The 18,484-nt window shown below is 47.6% G+C and overlaps 1 long non-coding RNA gene across 2 annotated transcripts; it reads left to right on the forward strand.

Moving 5' to 3' along the window:
* Positions 1-11,735: 11,735 nt before the first annotated feature.
* On the forward strand, positions 11,736-17,177 carry LOC121140661. 2 transcript variants are annotated; one of them, XR_005877585.1, is made up of 2 exons: positions 11,736-11,794; positions 17,028-17,177. It is a non-coding gene; the product is annotated as an uncharacterized LOC121140661 (long non-coding RNA). The 2 variants fall into 2 exon arrangements; XR_005877586.1 differs by lacking the exon at positions 11,736-11,794 and adding an exon at positions 12,748-13,001.
* Positions 17,178-18,484: the final 1,307 nt, after the last annotated feature.

Below are 18,484 nucleotides of genomic sequence, written 5' to 3' on the forward strand. Positions count from 1 at the left end.
GGTCCACAGAGTGGGGACAAAGTGAAACTCCATACAGACTGTGGACATCACTGTACAGTCAACCTCTGAATTACTGGATGAATTTCTGACTGGGAGGTCATCTTGCCTAACTTCCTGCTGCTTCTCCCTCCTAGATTTTGCCAAGAGCTGGGCAAGGACTCAGACTTCTTGTGCACTCCTCATGCTAGTTACAGAAGCAAGTAACTGCCAAAGCTGTGTGGCCTGTGGCTGTCTTCTCTGTCTCCAGTTACCCTGGTCACCCGACATATGACTGGCACAGGACAGCTCCTTAGCCCGAGTTGTCATTCATCTGAACTCAACAACCCACACACATAGGTGCCTCAGTGGCTCCCACCCCTTGCTGAGGAGAAGGGTCTACCTCCTAGTAGAGGGATTGTATAAGGTCAGGATAAGAAAGAGCCCCCAGAAGACAGAGCTTAGTGATGTGGGCTAGGGCTTGGAGGTGGCCTTTCCTGCAGGTACACGAGCTGCTCAGTTGTGGGTCTATGCTGGAAGCTTGACTAACAGAACTGGGCTCGGCCATCTTGTGACCCAGTAGTGCCAGCATGGAAGTTTAGGAACTCGGTAGTTGTCTGTAGGAGTTAATGGCCGTATGTATGGAACTCCAGTCATACATAGTGGCCCTTAGAGGAAGACTACAGACCAGACTTTGGCCATCAGAAGGTCCCAAAAGCACTGAGTGGTTAACTCCAAGGCAGCTTTTTTTGTTTGCTTGTTTTTGGGTTTTCGAGACAGGGTTTCTCTGTATTACTTTGGAGGCTGTCCTGGAACTTACTCCGTAGACCAGGCTGGCCTTGAACTCACAGTGATCCGCCTGCCTCTGCCTCCTGAGTGCTGGGATTAAAGGTGTGCACCACCAACACCCAGTCAAGGCAGCATTTCTAAGCCTGGCTCTGTGCAGAACATGATTGAATTCTAAGTGAGTTAGCTGACTGCCAGGCCTGCTCAGTCCAGCAGGCCGAAGGTCTGAATCGAGCAGAGCCCAAGGGTAGGCCTGGGAGGGTGGCCGAAGGCTTCATGAGGACAGTACCATCTCACTGCCCTCCTGCTATAGATGGAGTCCAACCTGACCCGGAGCACCAAGGATGCCTTGACACTTTGTTCTGAAGTGCCTGGGTCACAGGACCCAAAGTTCACACTCTATGCTGAAATTCCCTAGCTCTGTACCTTATTCCCCACCCTTAACTCCGTGTGGCACCCATTTTTTGAGGACCCCCCAAATCACATGTGTTCCTTTATCCCTTAGGACATGGGCTGCCTCTGGTCTTCCCAACACCTTTGAGAAGTTCAAAACCAAGCAAGCCCAACCCATCTCCCTGGCTGTTCTCCATGTGTGGTAGTATTTTCAGAGGTAGTCTACTCCAGGATGAGAGTCACCTCAGTTATCCTCAGAAACTTGAGGCAGCACTAGCCACAACTGAAAGTGATGAAACCCAGAAAATGAAGCAGTGTTGGCCCTTGCTGCTTGTCTTCAGAAAGATATTTGCAGTTAACAGAGACACCTTTGTCTCTTGCCTGAGGCCTCCTTGCTGCCAGCTGCGACGTGTGAGTGTGCCCCAGAGTGGGTGTGTCCCACCTTGTTCCCTGTTGCCTGCCCTTCGCTTCCTCCACAACTCACAAGCTCTACCCTTCCTCGATCCGACACCCAGACCTTAGGGCACCTAACATCAACCATGACATCAGACACTGTCACAGGACGGAGGTGGCCACAGCAGGTATCTCGTGTGTGCTCCTGAGTGAACCAGCAGGGTGTGGTTTGAAAATACGCATTGGAGCTTTTAAAAGATAATTTAACTGGGCCATTTGGCAGCTTCCATCCATAGACAGGTCAGATTCAGGTGTGTCTTCCAACATTCCAACAGTTCTGCAAAGTCACTGGTTCTAGAAATCCATTTGGTAGCTTCCATCCATAGACAGGTCAGATTCAGGTGTGTCTTCCAACATTTCAACAGTTCTGCAATGTCACTGGTTCTAAAAACCCATTTGGGAAGAGGAGAACTTGAATGGTGACCATGTGACACAGTTGATTGTTTTCCCAAGTAGAAGATTTGGAGCCAGTTTAAAGATGTTTCTCCTGACTCGAGGATCTAATTGGCTCATTTGGTAAATGTTGCTGTACAGTGTGAGGACGAGTTCAGATTCCCAGACCTCCCCGTCCCAAAAAAAAGCTAGCTGAGGTAGTAGTGCATGCCATGATCTGCAGAGAATCCCTAGAGCTTGCCCATCTCCTCAAGTAGACAGGCTCAAAACCTTGCCTAAAAGTCAGGTGAAGAAAATAGAGGGGACACCTGATCATTGCACTTAGAAAGTTAACGCTAGAACCCTGTCTGATAAGACTCATCACACACTTTACAGAACTAAAAAGTCAATTTGAACCCTGGGTGCTGGTGACACCTTTAATCCCAGCATTTGGGAGGCAGAAGCAGGCGAGTCTCCAAGTTCAAGGCCATCCTGGGTTACAGTGAGTTCCAAGACAGCCAGGGCCACACAGGGAAACCCTGTCAACAACCAGAAACAAGTCATTTGTACTAACTGGACCCCCACCCTGCAGTTTTCAGTCACTAAGTAGGACCCTTAGTTTCACATACACTACTCATAGCCTCTCCCTTCACCCTCCATAATCCCATTATACACTATTCCTTGCCTTCCCCTTACAGCCTAGAGACTTCTCCTGTGACCACACTGTGGAACTCCTTCTGAGGCCTGTAGCAGGTTGCAGAGGAGCATGCTACCCTTTAGAGGCCAAGCTTTTGAGACTGTGTATAAAATGTTCAAGATGATCAAGAATTAAAGTTTGCTAGAGCACTGGCTCGACTGTACAGGGCCTAGTGCTGCTGCTGGGAGCCTCTTCTGCAGCCACCTTGTTGACTCAGTCCTGATCCTACTGGGACTGCCATCCCTATTTTCACAACCTTATAGCAATTGGGAGTCTTAGGAACCTCCTGGAAGCCTTGTCTTTGCCCACAGATGACAACCAGAAGTTTCCATGATGTCATTTTTGCTACTTAGTTATTTCTTAAAAATTGTTTAAGTGGGTGGCAGCTCGCCCTCCCTTTTGCGCTCGACTCTGAGCTGGCTCTGGCCTTACTCACTGTCCAGCCTCCCTGACATGGATACTGCTTTGTTTAGTTATCTCCTACTGGTGCGCACCCGTGAGGGAGGCGCGAAGGTGGCGCTGAGCCGGCGCTGAGGCACAGTCTCCTGCAGGCCCTTGCGTCTTAGTGGCCTTTTGTTTTATGTCTAGTGATTGCACTGTTGGGTGTGGAGCTCAGAGTGCTGTGCATTCCCACCTTGTGGTGACATCAAACAAGCTTTAATCCCCCACCCCACCCCAGACACGGTTTCTCTGTGCAGTCCTGGCTGTCCCAGTACTCCTATAGACTGAATGACCTCAAACTCAGATCCACCTGCTTCTGCCTCCTGAGTGCTGGGATTAAGGGTGTGCACCACCAACCACCTAGCTAGGCTTTGGTATTTTTATTAGATGGGTTTCTTGTACAGACCTCCTAATTGCGTTTTCATCTAGATAAGCTGTACACATGACTAGTAAGGGTATTCCGAATGTACATCTGTGTGAGTTATATGCACTCAAAACTGACCAGCTGGAAGCCCATCTTTTCTTAAACAGCTCCTCCTTACTCTGGCCTTGCCCCCTACAGGTATGGCCATTCTCGGCATCGCCCCAGTGTCTTCAGAGTACTTTGTGCATTTTATCTCTATTTCCTAACTGAAACACCAAAGGCGGATTAGAACTATTTCTACTCCTGGCCTTTTTTCCAAGGCCCAAGCCTATTGTCCCAAAGCGGCTGCTGACAGCTCCCATGCTCCCTGGCTTGCAGACAAGCCTCTCTACTGCCTTTTGGGACTACCTCTCTCCCCACAGGGCTCTGAATGCTTAAGAAGCTCTAGGTGTCTTTCTGTCTGGCATCCAGCTCATGTGACGAAGTGCAAAGCCTCGGTGTCCAGCCTTTGTGCAGCCTGGCTCCTGGCTCACAGCCTGTGTGCTGACAGTACACTCAGGCCTGGTGTAGAAGAGCCACCTAGATCCTACCTTTCTCAGGTCACCCAAGGCACACGGTGAAGCCAGCTAAGAACCCCACAGTCAGAGTGGGAAGGGTCCCTTTGTACAGTGAGTCGACACCCTTAGTTCACAGTCACGTGGCAAGCCACTGTCTGAGATCTACTCAGCCAGGCAGACATCAGCTAATAGAGATGTCAGTGCACGTGGCCAGAAGCCTCCCAGGGGCCAGCCGAAAGGAACATGGCGAGGGAGCCGGCTTCGTGGACGGCTTCACTGAAGACCTGACAAGCGGTGAGAAGGGCCAGTGGGCCACATGTGTCAGGGATGGGCCAGGCCCACCTCTGTGAACTGCCCCTCACACACAGCCCTGGTCTTGGATGTGGGAAGACTCCAAGCCTGCCTCTTGGGGCTGAACAGCCACCTGGAATGCAGCAAAGACCGGCAGAGTTTTGCGCTGCGGGATGTAAGAGATGAACAGGCAGCGGGTCCTAGATCTAACTCTAATGCACAAACTGACTTAGCGGAGCCCATTCTATATGGAGAGATACCTTGTCCAGCCTAGACACAGGGGTGTGGGGGTGGAGAGGTGCCGTGGTCCTGCCTCAGCGAGATGATGGGACGACTTAGTAGACTTCCTAGGGGAGGCCTCACCTTCTCTGAGGAGCAGATGGTGGGGGGGAGAGAGGGGGAAATGGGATTGGAATGTAAAAAATAAATTAATAAAAAAAAAGTCTAAAAAAAAAAAGAGATGAAGGCCAGAGGGCAAGGGGCCAGTAGGGCTAGAAAAAGAGATACTTGGAGATAGACACAAGAACCTTGACGGCATAGACAGGTGACAGGAGAACACAGAGGAGGGCATTTGGACAGGATAAGACACCACGGGCATTTCTACACTTCTGCAGAACAAGTGTGTTTTTAAGGTCTTACTGAAAGGTGAGCCATTGTGTTCTGTGAAACAGTCGCTGGATCTCTAGCTCCTGTGTGTAGGGTCTGAGCCGATTTCACAAGGGAAGTCACTCTAGCAACTGTATGGCCATGCAGTGTGGGTTCTCATTGTCAGTTTTCGGTTGGATCCTGAGGACTGCAGCCTGCATCACGTGCTGTGACTGGAGATGCCAGTTCCTCATCAGCTGTGAAGCAGATACCACACGTGCACACACATCACCACACACACACACGTGCACGCATGCACACGGTACACACACACACAGATGCCCTGAGTCGGTCCTACCCCTCCCCACGCAGCAACTGAAGAAATACACAGGAAGGCACCAGAGCCCCAAGAGTTACCGCTCATGTGCCTGTGTGCCTGAGGCAGCCTGGCTGGTTTGTAAAAGTGGTGATAAGGAAGAGGCAGTGTCACCTTGTGAGGAGAGGACACTGGGGACAGTGGTGATGACAGGAAGGTCCTCATACATGGTCCTTCCTCACAGGGGTCGGAAGAGCAGGGCCCAGAACTAGTGAGAGGGAAGCAGGAAGCCACGGCAGAGGACGTGAGCCCCCCCACCTTCCTTCCAGAGTCACACACTTGGGCGCTCTCCTCCCTTGGGGTGCCCTTTGACCCTTCACCTTGATTCACATGTTGGGATACTCTTAGGCTCTAACCCAGTTGTTCTCAGCCTGTAGGTCACAACCCTTTGGGGGTCGAGTGACCCCTTCTTGGGGGTCACATATCAGATATTTGTGTTACAGTTCATAACAGTAGCAAAATTACATTTGGGAAGTATCAAAATAATGTTATGGTTGGTGGAGGGGTCATCACAACACGAGGAACTGTATCAAAGGGCTGCAGCATTAGGAAGGTTGGGAACCACTATAACCCATTAGAGATCAGAGCTGGTACTCTAAGACACCCCAACCCAGCCACACTCCAGAACCACTGCCTTCACAGTAGCCCTGTGTCCTCAGAATAGATGGCTGTCCAGTGGTCCAGCAGGGACTCGGCCTCTGAGTCCAGAGCCTAAACATGGAACCATAGAGATGACAGCTTTCAGTCCCTGTGCTAATCTGTGATGCTCCGGTGAGCCCACACAGATATCCCACTGGTAAATGGGCATGCAGGTAGCCATGGCCCATGAGCAACACATGGAGGTGAACACAGAAGCCCCCAAACTACCCAGGTTGTAAACCACCCATGATTTACGACTCTGAGGGTCCCTCTGAGGGAGGGTGTCATATCTTAAAAGCACTGGTCTTGTGTCAAGTCTACCTAACTTTGTGAGGTCTCCAGGAGGACAGGAGCTGGACTCAAGGGGGTCAAACACAGATAAGTCTCCCAGCCCAGCTGGACTCCCAGAGCCTGGTGCTCTCACTACAGCTCTGCATCCCAAGCCACCCTCGCCTCCCCCATCCTTCCCGTGCTCCGGGTTTCCTCTTTTACTTTCTTCTCTCTTTCCTAAGACTTCCAGGCTGGACACTTGGACCCAGGACATGGTGAGTCGGAGGCCTGGGCCACGTGTCCCATGTCTGGGGATATTACTGCAAATGTACCTATTCCCCCAGGCACTAGCATCTCTCCTACATTCAACAGGCACCTACGACACAGCATGGCTATCTCTCCATCACCTCCATACCAGCTAAATGGTACCCACTTTCTGGACAATAAACACTTTGTGGATAGTCTGACTCTAGGTCAAGAGGCAGCTGTCCCTATAGGAGGCTTGGGGGTTAGGCCTGTACTTACCTAGACTACAAAAGAATGAGCACTTGATGGCCTGGTAGCTCCCTATTTAAACCATGAGTCAACAGTTAGGCCCAGTGGTCCCTAGTCTCTCCCACTGGGGGCTTATCTAGAATGCCTTAGGCCCATCCAAGTTTCTCCTTCTTTGATCCTTGTTTTTCCAACTGCCCACTGCTGCTTTCTCTGATTCCTAGACCACAAAGCTTCAAACATTGCTTTGGGGTGCCCCACCCCCCACATGCCTGGAAAAACCACGGGGTCTCCTTTCTTTCACCTTTAACATACTCCTCCACCCCGGTCAGGAGTCTTCTGTGCCTACATATTTACTGTGGCAAAATACCCATCACGTACAATTACTTCATGTGTTTTATTACACTTACTTTGTGTGCAGGAACATGCTTGTGGAAATCAGAAGACAATCTGAAGGATTGGCTCTCCCGTTCTACCACGTGGGTCTCGCTGATGAAACTCACGTGGTCAGGCTCTCCTGTGTAGCCAGAAATAATCTTAGATTGGTTTTGCAACTGCACAGTTGTGAAGACACTGCAGCCTCCCCAGTGCAAACAGCACAAGATCAAAACCACAGAGTGCACTCAGATCCCAGCAAGCTTATGTGTGTGTGTGTAGCTGCTTACAGCTCCACACACACACTGCCAGGATCAATATGGAAGGGTTTGGTCACCACAAGGCTCCTTCATACTTTGTAGGTACCCGTCCCTGACCTCTAGAGGCCACTGATCCATTCTCCTTTACTGCAGTTGCTCTGCCTCGTGTGCTTCCTGTGGAATTATGCAGTATTTACTGTGTTTTTGAAGCGGGCATTTTCATCCTCAGAATTTCCCTGAGGCCCATTCAGGTTGCCCAGTGTGTTGTGGTTTGTACTTTTCTCCTGCAGAGTAGTTTGCCCAGAGGATGTGGGTGTTCCACAGCTTAACCATGCACCCATCAAAGCACATTTGGGCTGTATGGCTTCTGAAACAGGACAGAAAAATAAGGGCAAGTATGGGGACAAAGGAAGGAAAAAAATCCTCCCTCACCCCCAAATCTGGAACCTGCTTGAGCCTCCCATGAACCGAGAGTAAAGAATTCTAGCATGTTTAACATTTGCCTTTATGCTTTCCCATCTATTTTCTTTTTTGTTGTTGTTGTTTTAATTTTTTTCTGAGATGGTTTCTCTGTGTGACCCTGGATGTTCTCGTTGTTTTGTAGACCAGGCTGTCCTCGAACTCACAGAGATTCTCTTGCCTCTGCCTCCCAAGTGCTGGGATTAAAGCATGCACCACCACTGCCTGGCCTTCTTTCCCATCTGTAAACGTGATTTTCTAGGACTCTCACCAGAAACCTCATTTACAGTAGAAGATGTCCTAAACCCTTTATGCCACCCAAGTAGTTCATAGTTTTACTTTGCCAGATTTTAATCCAATCCAAGGCACCTCCAAAGCCACACTATAATCTCATTTATCAAAAGAGAAAGAGCCAAGTGTGATGGCTCACACCTTTAATCCCAGCATTGAGGAGGGAGAAGCAGGTGGATCTCTGTATCAAGTTTCAGGCCAGTCAGGGCTACTCCTGGGGTGGAGGAGAAATTCTTAGCCACCCCTTTCTTGAGTGCCACCGAAATGATACACGTGACTAATGCTAAGACAGGTCATTCCGGCTGTCTCTTGAGAAGCCCATACCCACATTGGGTATGTTTTATTCTTTCCCTAGTGTCTCTCTTAATCCTCTTGATGAAACTGTATATTTGAATAAATACCTTTTGCCAGTGTGGTTGCTCACGCCTTTAATCCCAGCACTCAAGGCAGAGGCAGTCACTTCTCTGTGAGTTTGAGGCCAGCCTGGTCTATGTAGCCAGTTCATGCAAGTTCCTTGCTACATAGTGAGCCTCCATTTTTAAAAATAAAAAAGTCCTTTACTATTTAGCATCTCTTAGGGTTGGGGATATGGCTCATTCAGCAGTTGCCATTTAAGATAAAGACCTATTTGGATCCCCAGCACCCACTTAAAAAGCCAGTTGTGGTATCATATACCTGTAATCTCAGCACTGGGAAGGCAGACACAAGGCCAGCAACGTAATCAATTGGAGAGATCCTGGTACAATTAGAGATGCTGTCTCAAAAAAAAAAGTAATGGGATGGAGAGATAGCTCAGCAGTTAAGAACATTGGCTGCTGTTTTTTTTTTTTCCTTCCTTTTTTTTTTTTTTTCCGAGACAGGGTTTTTCTGTATTGCTTTGGAGCCTGTCCTGGAACTCCCTCTGTAGACCAGGCTAGCCTCAAACTCACAGAGATCCGCCTGCCTCTGCCTCCTGAGTGCTGGGATTAAAGGTGTGTGCCACCACTGCCCGGCCTGGCTGCTGTTTTCTGAAAGACCCAATTTCAGTTCCCATCCCCCATGAGGTGACTCACAACCGTCTGCAGCTCCAGTTCCATGGGATCTGATGCCCTCTTCTGGCCTCAAGTATCAGGCATGTACATGGTATACAGACATACATGTAGGCAAAGCACCTGACATAAACATCTGCTTCCACATGTATGCTCACACATGCACATGTAATTGTAGTTGCAACCCTTCTTTTAAAGGTATGCATATTCTTGGGTGCCTTTTTTGTTTCTAATGAGCTCTTGCTCTGCTTGTGCTAGCTTGCCATGAATTCTTTGCTGCATTGAAGTCAAGGATTGAGTTTTCCTGGGTTGAGGTCTCTGCAGACTACGGGAACACCTAAGACTGCTGAGGGAGTCACTGGGAAGCGGAGCTTCAGTCCCCACGGCCAATGACGGTTTCCAGGGTTGTTCTATCACGAATAAAGCTGTTATTAGCATTCATATACAGGCTTTTGAGTGAACAGACATTTTTATTTCTCTGGAATAAATCCCCAGGAATGTAATTGCTGGGTCATATGTTTAAGTGTATGTGTAACTTTATTAAATCTGTCAAACTGTTTCCAGAGCAGCTGCGCCATGTTACATTCCCACCAGCAACACCGAGAGCTTGGGTTTCTCCGCATCCATGTCCAGATTGACTGATGCTGTTATAGGTAGAGGGGTGTCTCCACACAAGACCTGCCCCAGCCCCAGAACCTGTGCCACAGGAGGGAGGACCAGATCACAGAGAGAATTCACAAGACCTGCCCCAGCCCCAGAACCTGTGCCACAGGAGGGAGGACCAGATCACAGAGAGAATTCACAAGACCTGCCCCAGAACCCGTGCCACAGGAGGGAGGACCAGATCACAGAGAGAATTCACAAGACCTGCCCCAGCCCCCAGAACCCATGCCACAGGAGGGAGGACCAGATCACAGAATTCACAAGACCTGCCCCAGCACCCAGAACCCGTGCCACAGGAGGGAGGACCAGATCACAGAGAGAATTCACAAGACCTGCCCCAGCCCCAGAACCTGTGCCACAGGAGGGAGGACCAGATCACAGAGAGAATTCACAAGACCTGCCCCAGCCCCAGAACCTGTGCCACAGGAGGGAGGACCAGATCACAGAGAGAATTCACAAGACCTGCCCCAGCCCCAGAACCTGTGCCACAGGAGGGAGGACCAGATCACAGAATGAATTTAGGTTTCGATACAATTGTCCCGAACAACAGATTATTCGTGGGTGGGTCCAAAATAATCACCCAGCTCCATACATGGGAGAGTCAGAAATCCATGCCATGGATACTTGACCCGTCACTGTGGATGCAAGGTCATAATTTAAGAAGATCCATTTTGGACTTCTGGCCAACTAAGACTGTGGAATCCTTTGTGCTGTCATAAGCCTCTTTGTTACAGTTTATTACAGAGGTAATGGGAAACGATATAGGTTTGAACAGGCTTGTTTTGTGTTTTGAAATAAGGTCTACTGTGTAGACCAGACTGGCCTGCAACTCACAGAGATCTGCCTACCACTGCCTCCAAGTTCTGGGATTAAAGGTGAGCCACCACATCTGCTCAGTATTTTTTTTTTGTTCCTTCTAATAGATATGTGAAGGCATCTCCTTGTTTAATTTGCATGCCTCCAGTAACTAGTGATTTTGAGCATTGAATCTTCTCAAGTGCTTTCTGCCATACATGGTGAAAAGTCTGTTGAGTCTTGGCTGAGCTCTAATTGAATCCACTGTTTTTATAAGTGTAAAGTTATGTACATTTGTTATATACTCCAGAGAAAAATCATTTGCTGTCCTTGTAATTTAATGTTTTCCCATGGAGCATGAATATACATATACACATATACATATATGTGTGTGTGTGTGTGTGTCTACTTTTATGTCACAACAATCAACAAGCTGGTATCTCCCAATTTGACTCAGTTCTACTGCCTCCCCGGCCCTACTATTGGATCACACAGATTGGGGACTTGGTCTCCATGATTATCCCCCTCTTCAGGTCTCAATCACAAGCCCCAGATGTTCACCTTTGCTTCTGAGGGATTGGCTATGAATTGGGTTCACTCTGCTCAGGTTCATTTAATTTGCCTGGGGAACTACAGAATTGAGGCAAACTCCTGTGTGCTTTAAAGGCACTGACAGGATATACAGATGAAGGATTCATAGACCATTGTGTGTGGGAAAGGGCCTTCCTAAAACCACGGCCCCTAGAACCTCCAGAAACTGGGAACCATGTCTTACTGGGCTTTGATGAAGCTCATTGGTGGGACCAGGCAAAAAGTTCAGTTCTGTAATCCTGCCTTGAACTTTATAGTAACCATCCTCCACCCTTAAGCTACCCAGGATACACCAGCCACAAAATGATCTCATTAGCATACAAAAGACTATCACTCCAACAGGTTTTAAGGATTTTTGGAGCTTGCATGCCAAGAATCTATAAGAGGTCCAAATATATGTGTATGTATATATTTCACAACATCATAGTAGTTAGTAATTCATCCTTTTCATAGTCTTGCCATCCTGCTTACATGGCTTTGCTTAGAGCAGAAGTTTTTAATGTTGATGAGATCCAGTGTTTCAAAATTTCCATTTATGAATCAGGCTTCTGGTGTCAAAGTCTAAAAACAATCTTTTCCCTATTCTAGATCTCGAAGACTTTCTCCTACGGTTTTCTTGAAGTTTTGTTGTATTTTCCATGTAAGTTCTCACTCAGTCTACTGAGTCAGTTTGTAGATAGAGCATGAGGGTTTGTTTTGCAGGCTTTCACTGTTTTCATGATGTCTCCTTGACTCACAGTATCTGCTGAGAGGACTGTCTTCCCGCCATTGAACTGCTTCCCCCTCTTTTTTTTTTTTTTGTTTTTTTTTGTTTTTTGGTTTTATGAGACAGGGTTTCTCTGTATTGTTTTGGAGGCTGTCGGTCTAGCCCGACCTCGAACTCACAGAGATCCACCTGCCTCTGCCTCCCGAGTGCTGGGATTAAAGGCATGCGCCACCACTGCCCGGCGCATTGCTTTTCTCTTTTCAAAGTGAGCTGAGGAGACTGGCCAGCTGGCTTAGCAGGTTAAGGTCCTTGCTACCAAACCTGACAACCTGAGTGTGAGTCTCAGAATTACACAGGAAAGAACTGACTATGACAAGTTGTCCTCTGCCTCTACATGGGCAAACATATATGCATATACATGCACACAATTAATAAAAGGTTGGAAAGTGAGGTTTTATAATAGGGATGGATCAGAGTCCAAAGGGACTCTGAGATTTCCAGGATCTTGTACTCCTGAACAAATTGGACGAGGGACATATGGATAGTGATAAAAATTAGACAGTTTAAGAAAAGGGCTGGGTATGTGGAGCAAGCCTTTGGTCCTAGCACTCAGTAGGCAGGGGCAGGTTTGGGTGGATCTCATAGAGATTTGATGCCAGCATCGTCTACAGACTGAGCTCGGGGCAGCTAAGGCTATGTAGCAAGACCTTCAAAAAATAAAAAAGGAAAAGAAAAGGTACTCTTTAAAACTGAAGTGACCTGGGACAGGTCCAAGGCCCAAAAGCCGCACCCCCAGAGCCGTGACTTATATAGGCATGGCTTTCCATACCATCCATCCTTCCCCACCTAGATTTGTGTATCGTGATTTTCTAGAGTGTGCTCTGCCCCTTACTTGTAGCCATTGTGAGGAAGGGTTCCCAGTCTTCCTGGTAACGGGGTTCTATGCCAATCTTGATGTCTTTCTCTCTTTATGACCAGCCTACGTGTTTGCTGTAGAGTGCTGTAGAGTGCCCATGATTCTAACTACTGGGGAAGCTGACACAGTAGGGTCACTCCATCACTTAGTCCAAGAGGCTGTTCTGGGACACCGAAACACTCACTCGGAGGAGGAGGAGCAGCATTGGGCATATTGTTTTCTGAGGTTTCTGTTCAGTTTCATTCATCTGTGTATCTACCCTTCCCCCAATTTTCATTCTGTAGCTACTTTGTAAGCCTTGGCATCATGAACCCTTTCTTCATGTCTGTTTTGCTCATTGTATAACTTTTAGAATGTAGAACAAATGTGGATGTCTACAAAGCCATTCTGAGGGTTGTGTTTTCAAGACTAGCTCTTGCTATGGAGCTTTCACACTCACACGGTCCTCCCACCTCAGCCTGTAAGTGTCGAGAGTCTAATGTAGGAATTAGATTAAACCTACACGTCAGTTTGATCTCTGAAGGCTCTAACAGGCCTGAGCATGGCAAACGTTGCAGACAGGTTTTGACTTTTCCCTCTCCCTTGCTAAAAACTGTTACATTCCTAAAGCTAACACCCCAGATCCATTCTCTTATTTGGCCACTGACTCATTCCAGTGACAAAATACTGAGGTCCAACAATCAAAATTCATTATGTGGCTGCTTAGCCCAATCAGGATTTACCAACTCATCCTAGCTGCTGCTGCTTTTGCAGCTGACCCACCCCCACCCCACTCTCCCGGCTTGCCCTTCTGGGGTGATCTTTTTTGTGCTGAGAATTTGGTGTCTGGGTGTGTGCTGTATGGATTCCTGGGGGCTGACCTTCCTTTCAACCTCTTTGCTGTGTTATGTCTTCCAACCCATGATCTTGGCATGTTTCCAAGTAATCAAATCAATGATTAATTTCATTATTGTCTTAATTAGGGGCTCTCTTGTTGGAATAAAACATAACCAAAAGCAACTTGGGGAAAAAGAGTACCATCTTACAGCTTCCAGTCCATCCTTGAGGGAAGTCAGGGCAGGAACTCAGAGCAGTAAATCCTGGAGGCAGGAGCTGATGAAGAAGCCATGGAGGGCGCTGTGTTCTGGCTTGCTTCCCATGGCTTGCTCAGCCTGCTTGCGCTCCCTCCCTCCCTCCCTCCCTCCCTCCCTCCCTCCCTCCCTCCCTCCCTCTCCCCTTCCCTCCCTCCCTCCTGCCTTCTTTCTTTGCTTTTCTTTTTTTGGTTTTTAGAGACAGGGTTTTTCGGTGAAACAGTCCTGGCAGCTCTGGAACTCACTCTGTAGGCCAGGCTAACCCTTGAACTCACAGAGATCCGCCTGCCTCTGCCTCCTGAGTGCTGGGATTAAAGGCGTGCGCCGCCGCCACCACCGCCCGGTTTAGCTTTCTTTCTTATACCATCCAGGACTACCTGCTTAGGGTGACACCACCCCCAATGGGCTGGCTGAACCTTCTCACATCAATCATTAAGAAAATGCCCTATAGGCTTGCCCACAGGTGAATGTTATGGAAGTATAAGATTCTTAGTTGAGCTTCCCTCAATAACTCTTTTACCAAGTTGACAAAACCCACCAGGATAATTCAGGATAATTATCATTTTAAAATTTCATAGATTCTGCATGTGTTTTATCGTATGTATGTATGTATGCATGCATGCATGTCAGGATTCTCTAGAGAAACAACTGGTAGAGTAAATCTATCTATATATATACATATAAGATTAATATAGTAGTAATGTATATAACATTATTAGAGAAGCTTAGTCTGTGTGATCCAGCTAGTCCAACAGTTGTTGACTCCTGATGGAAAGAACAAGAATCTTAATAGCTGTTCAGTCCACAGGGCTGGATGATCTTCAGTATGTGCTGGGATCCCAAAGACATCAGGATAGATGAACTTAGCAGCCAGAGTTAGGGCACACAGGAAAGACACAGATGCTTGTTTCCTTATGTCTCTTTATATAGGCTTCCCCAAGAAGGAGTGGCCAAGGCTTCCAGTGGGTCTCCTGGCCTCAAATGATTCCGCCAAGAGAAACCCCTCACAGGTGTGCCCGGATACTTGGATGTCAGTTGACTGCAGATGGAGTCAAGCTGACAACCAGGGCTAACCAGCATATATATAAAACTAACAGAAACGTTTTTGTGTTGCTGTTAGTTTACAGAGATGAGACGAACTTCTGTGGGTTGCTTTTAGAGCCTATGGCATTGTTAAACTCCCTAGTTCTAGGAGCCCTTGTTGCAGTGGCTAAAACTTCAAGTGCTATGTTGGGAAGGACTGAGAACTCATTTCCTTCACTTTTCCAGAGCTGAGGGGGGAATGATCCAGTCTGCCGCTGGTACAATTTTTGGTAGGCCCTATAGGATTAAAGAAATTTCTTTTTCTTCCTGTTTGCTAAGCCCAAAAGATCATGCAGTGAAGGTTTTGTCCTTAGTACAGCAGTGTTCAGGGGTGGGATGTTTTTGAAGTAATTGGATCGTGGATTAGTTCACTGATGGAATCCTAAGTTGATGAGCTGTTGGGAGGTAATAGAAACAAGACTAATTGAAAGGAAAGTGCCATTTTAAAGATGTACTTATTTGTATGTGGTGGCTGTGGGCACATGAATCCAGGTGCCCCTGGACGAGGGCACTGGAGTCGTCACGGGCCCTTGCGAGCCACCATGTAGGATGTGGGTGCTGGGAACCTGCTCTGCAGGAGCAGCACACAGCCTTAACCACGGAGCCGTCCTTAGGGACACGTAGTTGAAGGCTGTATCTCATCCCGGGTCCCTTCGTAACTCCCCTCTCCCCATATCTGTGTCCTTCTCCCTGTCTCTCCGTGAACTAAACAGCTTTGTCATGCCCCATACTTCTTACCATGGTGTCATCCCTATGACCCAGAAACAGTGAAGCCCAGTGACCTGAGATTGAAACCTTGGGTCAAGATATCTCCTTCCTAGCCAGGCGTTGGTGGCGCACGCCTTTAATCCCAGCACTCAGGAGGCAGAGGCAGGTGGATCTCTGTGGGTTCGAGGCCAGCCTGGTCTACAGAGTGAGTTCCAGGACAGGCTCCAAAGTTACACAGAAACCTTGGGGGGGGGTGGGAATCCTTCCTGCTTTAGGTGGATCTCCTCAGGTAGTTTGTCATATCATAGTGATGGAAATCTCTCGCGTAAACACATGGATGTGTACACATATACATACACACCTACCTTCTTGGTAGATTTATTTTTTAAAGATTTATTCTTACTTTGTATAAGCATTTACTTACTATGTCCCCCATGTGCATGCCTGGAGACCCTGCAGGCCGTGAGAAGGCCTTTTTGTGAGACACCTGACATGGGTGCTGGGGACAGACCCCAGGTCCTGTGCAAGAACAGCCAGTGCTCTTAACCTCTGAGCCATCTCTCCAGCCCTTTGGTAGATTTCTTTTTTTAAAAATGGGGTTTCACTATGCTTCCTGGGCTGGTTTTGAATTCCTGAAAATAAACAATCACTATTTTCCTGAATTAGTCCCCTGCATGCCTGGTAGATGACTCTGTCCATTTTCACCCCTCATGTTGTTCTTTCCTCTAAAATAAATTATTTGGCATTAACATAGCCATTCACGTTTATAGTAATAAGAATTTAAACGGTTTTAACCAATGTTTAACCACAGCGTGCCCCCTCCTTTTTTTTTTTTTTTTTTTTTTTTTTTTTTACTCTCAGCATATCTGAAGAGATTTCTTGTTTAGTGTATCTTTTGTCTTGTTGTTTTTGTTTAGTGGATTTTTGTTTGTTTGTTTTCTGAGATAGGTCTCCATAAATAGCCCTGGCTACCCTAAAATTCACTCTGTAGACCAGGCTGGCCTTGAACTCATAGAGATCCCCTTGCCTCCTGACTGCTGGAAAGTGGCTGTTTGTTTTAAATCCACTCTGTGGGTCTCTTTTAATTGGTGCAACTTCAATCATTGATGGGTCAGGTATTTGTCCACCTTTTGGTGTTCCGTCTTTTATTTGGCCCCTGGGCTCATTATTCCTGTTTTCTTTTTCTCCAGCCGCCTGCAGATGTTTTGAAGAGCGTTGTGATTCCACTCTGTGTTTTGTACTGTTCGGTATATTGCTTTCTACCGCTGTCTTAGTGGTTGCTCTTGGCGTTACCACTCACATCTATGACTTGATACGGTGTTGGTGTCCACACCTCACCATTTCTAAGTGTCTGACCCTTAATTCCATTAGTGTTCCTTTTCCCTCTCAGGTTCAAGAATGTAACTGTTGAAGGATTCCTTCAACACCGAGGAACCACATCCGATGGTACTTCGTGAATGTGATTAGAGAAACCCATCAGTGAACGACCTGCTTTGCTCGCCTTATTTTTATTCTTTACATTAAAAGATTTTTTTATCTATGTGTATGTGTGAGAGTACAAGTGGGCACTCGCAGATGATGGCATCAAGTCCCCTGGGGTTTGAGTTACAGGCACTTGGGAGCTGGGAATCCCAGGTGGATCCTTTGGGAAGCAGCAAGTGCTCTTCACTGAAAAGTTTCTACACCCCAATAGCCTCTCTGCCGATGCAGCAATCCAAGTCAGACCAAATCAAACTGAATTAGAACAAGGTCCCGGATGGTCTCCCAGTCCTCCAGAGAGGAAATGGGACAGGAAAACCGGAAAACCACGAGTCTATTTTCTGGAAGGCCATTTAAATACCCTGTGAGCATCTCTGGGGGTGTGCGCCACCCCCGCCCCCAGCCAGCTTGGATATTTTTTATTCTTCATACTCTTTTCCCTTAATGAACTCCAGTGATAAGAACATAGGATCGGCCAGGTGGTGGTGGCGCACGCCTTTAATCCCAGCACTCGGGAGGCAGAGGTAAGTGGATCTCTGTGAGTTTGAGGCCAGCCTGGTCTACCGAGCGAGTTCCAGGACAGGCTCCAAAACAATACAGAGAAACCCTGTCCCAAAAAACCAAAAAAAAAAAAAAAAAAAAAAAAAAAGAGAACATAGGATCATCTTCTTTTCCCTGTACGTTTCTGGGGACTTGCTTGTTTCTTTTTCTAGTCTGTGTTCTCTGCTGTTGATGAGTAGATCCGGTTGTTTTGAGGGCTGCTGACCCTATTGTCACCAATGTACTCATGAGTCCATGATGCAAGGCTTTAAATTCAAGTTCTGTGTTTTTCAACACTTGATTCGAAATGACCCACAGTTGTTTGCCAGAACATTTAAATGGTACCAACTTTCAAGTCTCTGTGAGATAGTCCTAGTGTCAGCCCTCCCTGCATGGACGTCAGTTGACTGCTTCTCTTAAAGTGTGCTTTCCTGGTTGTTGGTATTGTGAGTGTAGGTTGTATCACGGAAGCTGTGAGGATTGTCTTGGTCATTTTAGCAGGCAGTCGTCCTTCAGGTGTAGCCTAAGTGAGCATCTGGACAGCTTTTGGGAGATACTTGACATGGACGTTTCAGAGACCCCGTATTGCTGTTGTGGTGTGTTGCTTGCCAGGGTAAATGGTGTTTCCACAGCGCCGGGGCTCTTGCGGCGCTTGGTGGAGAGACGTGTTGTTTTGACCGTCCCCTCCCATCAGTGCCCTTGGGGAACACAGAGTCCTAGCTCTGGGGGCGCTGTCTTTCCCTGTCATTGACACGATGCAGGTTTTCCAGTGGCTTACTTATTCTCTGTCTATTCCTGCAGAAATTTTGTACTGCAGGGCCCTGTGTG

This window comes from Mesocricetus auratus, unplaced genomic scaffold (assembly GCF_017639785.1).
Source record: "Mesocricetus auratus isolate SY011 unplaced genomic scaffold, BCM_Maur_2.0 Super-Scaffold_100006, whole genome shotgun sequence".
Taxonomy (NCBI): Eukaryota; Metazoa; Chordata; class Mammalia; order Rodentia; family Cricetidae; genus Mesocricetus; species Mesocricetus auratus.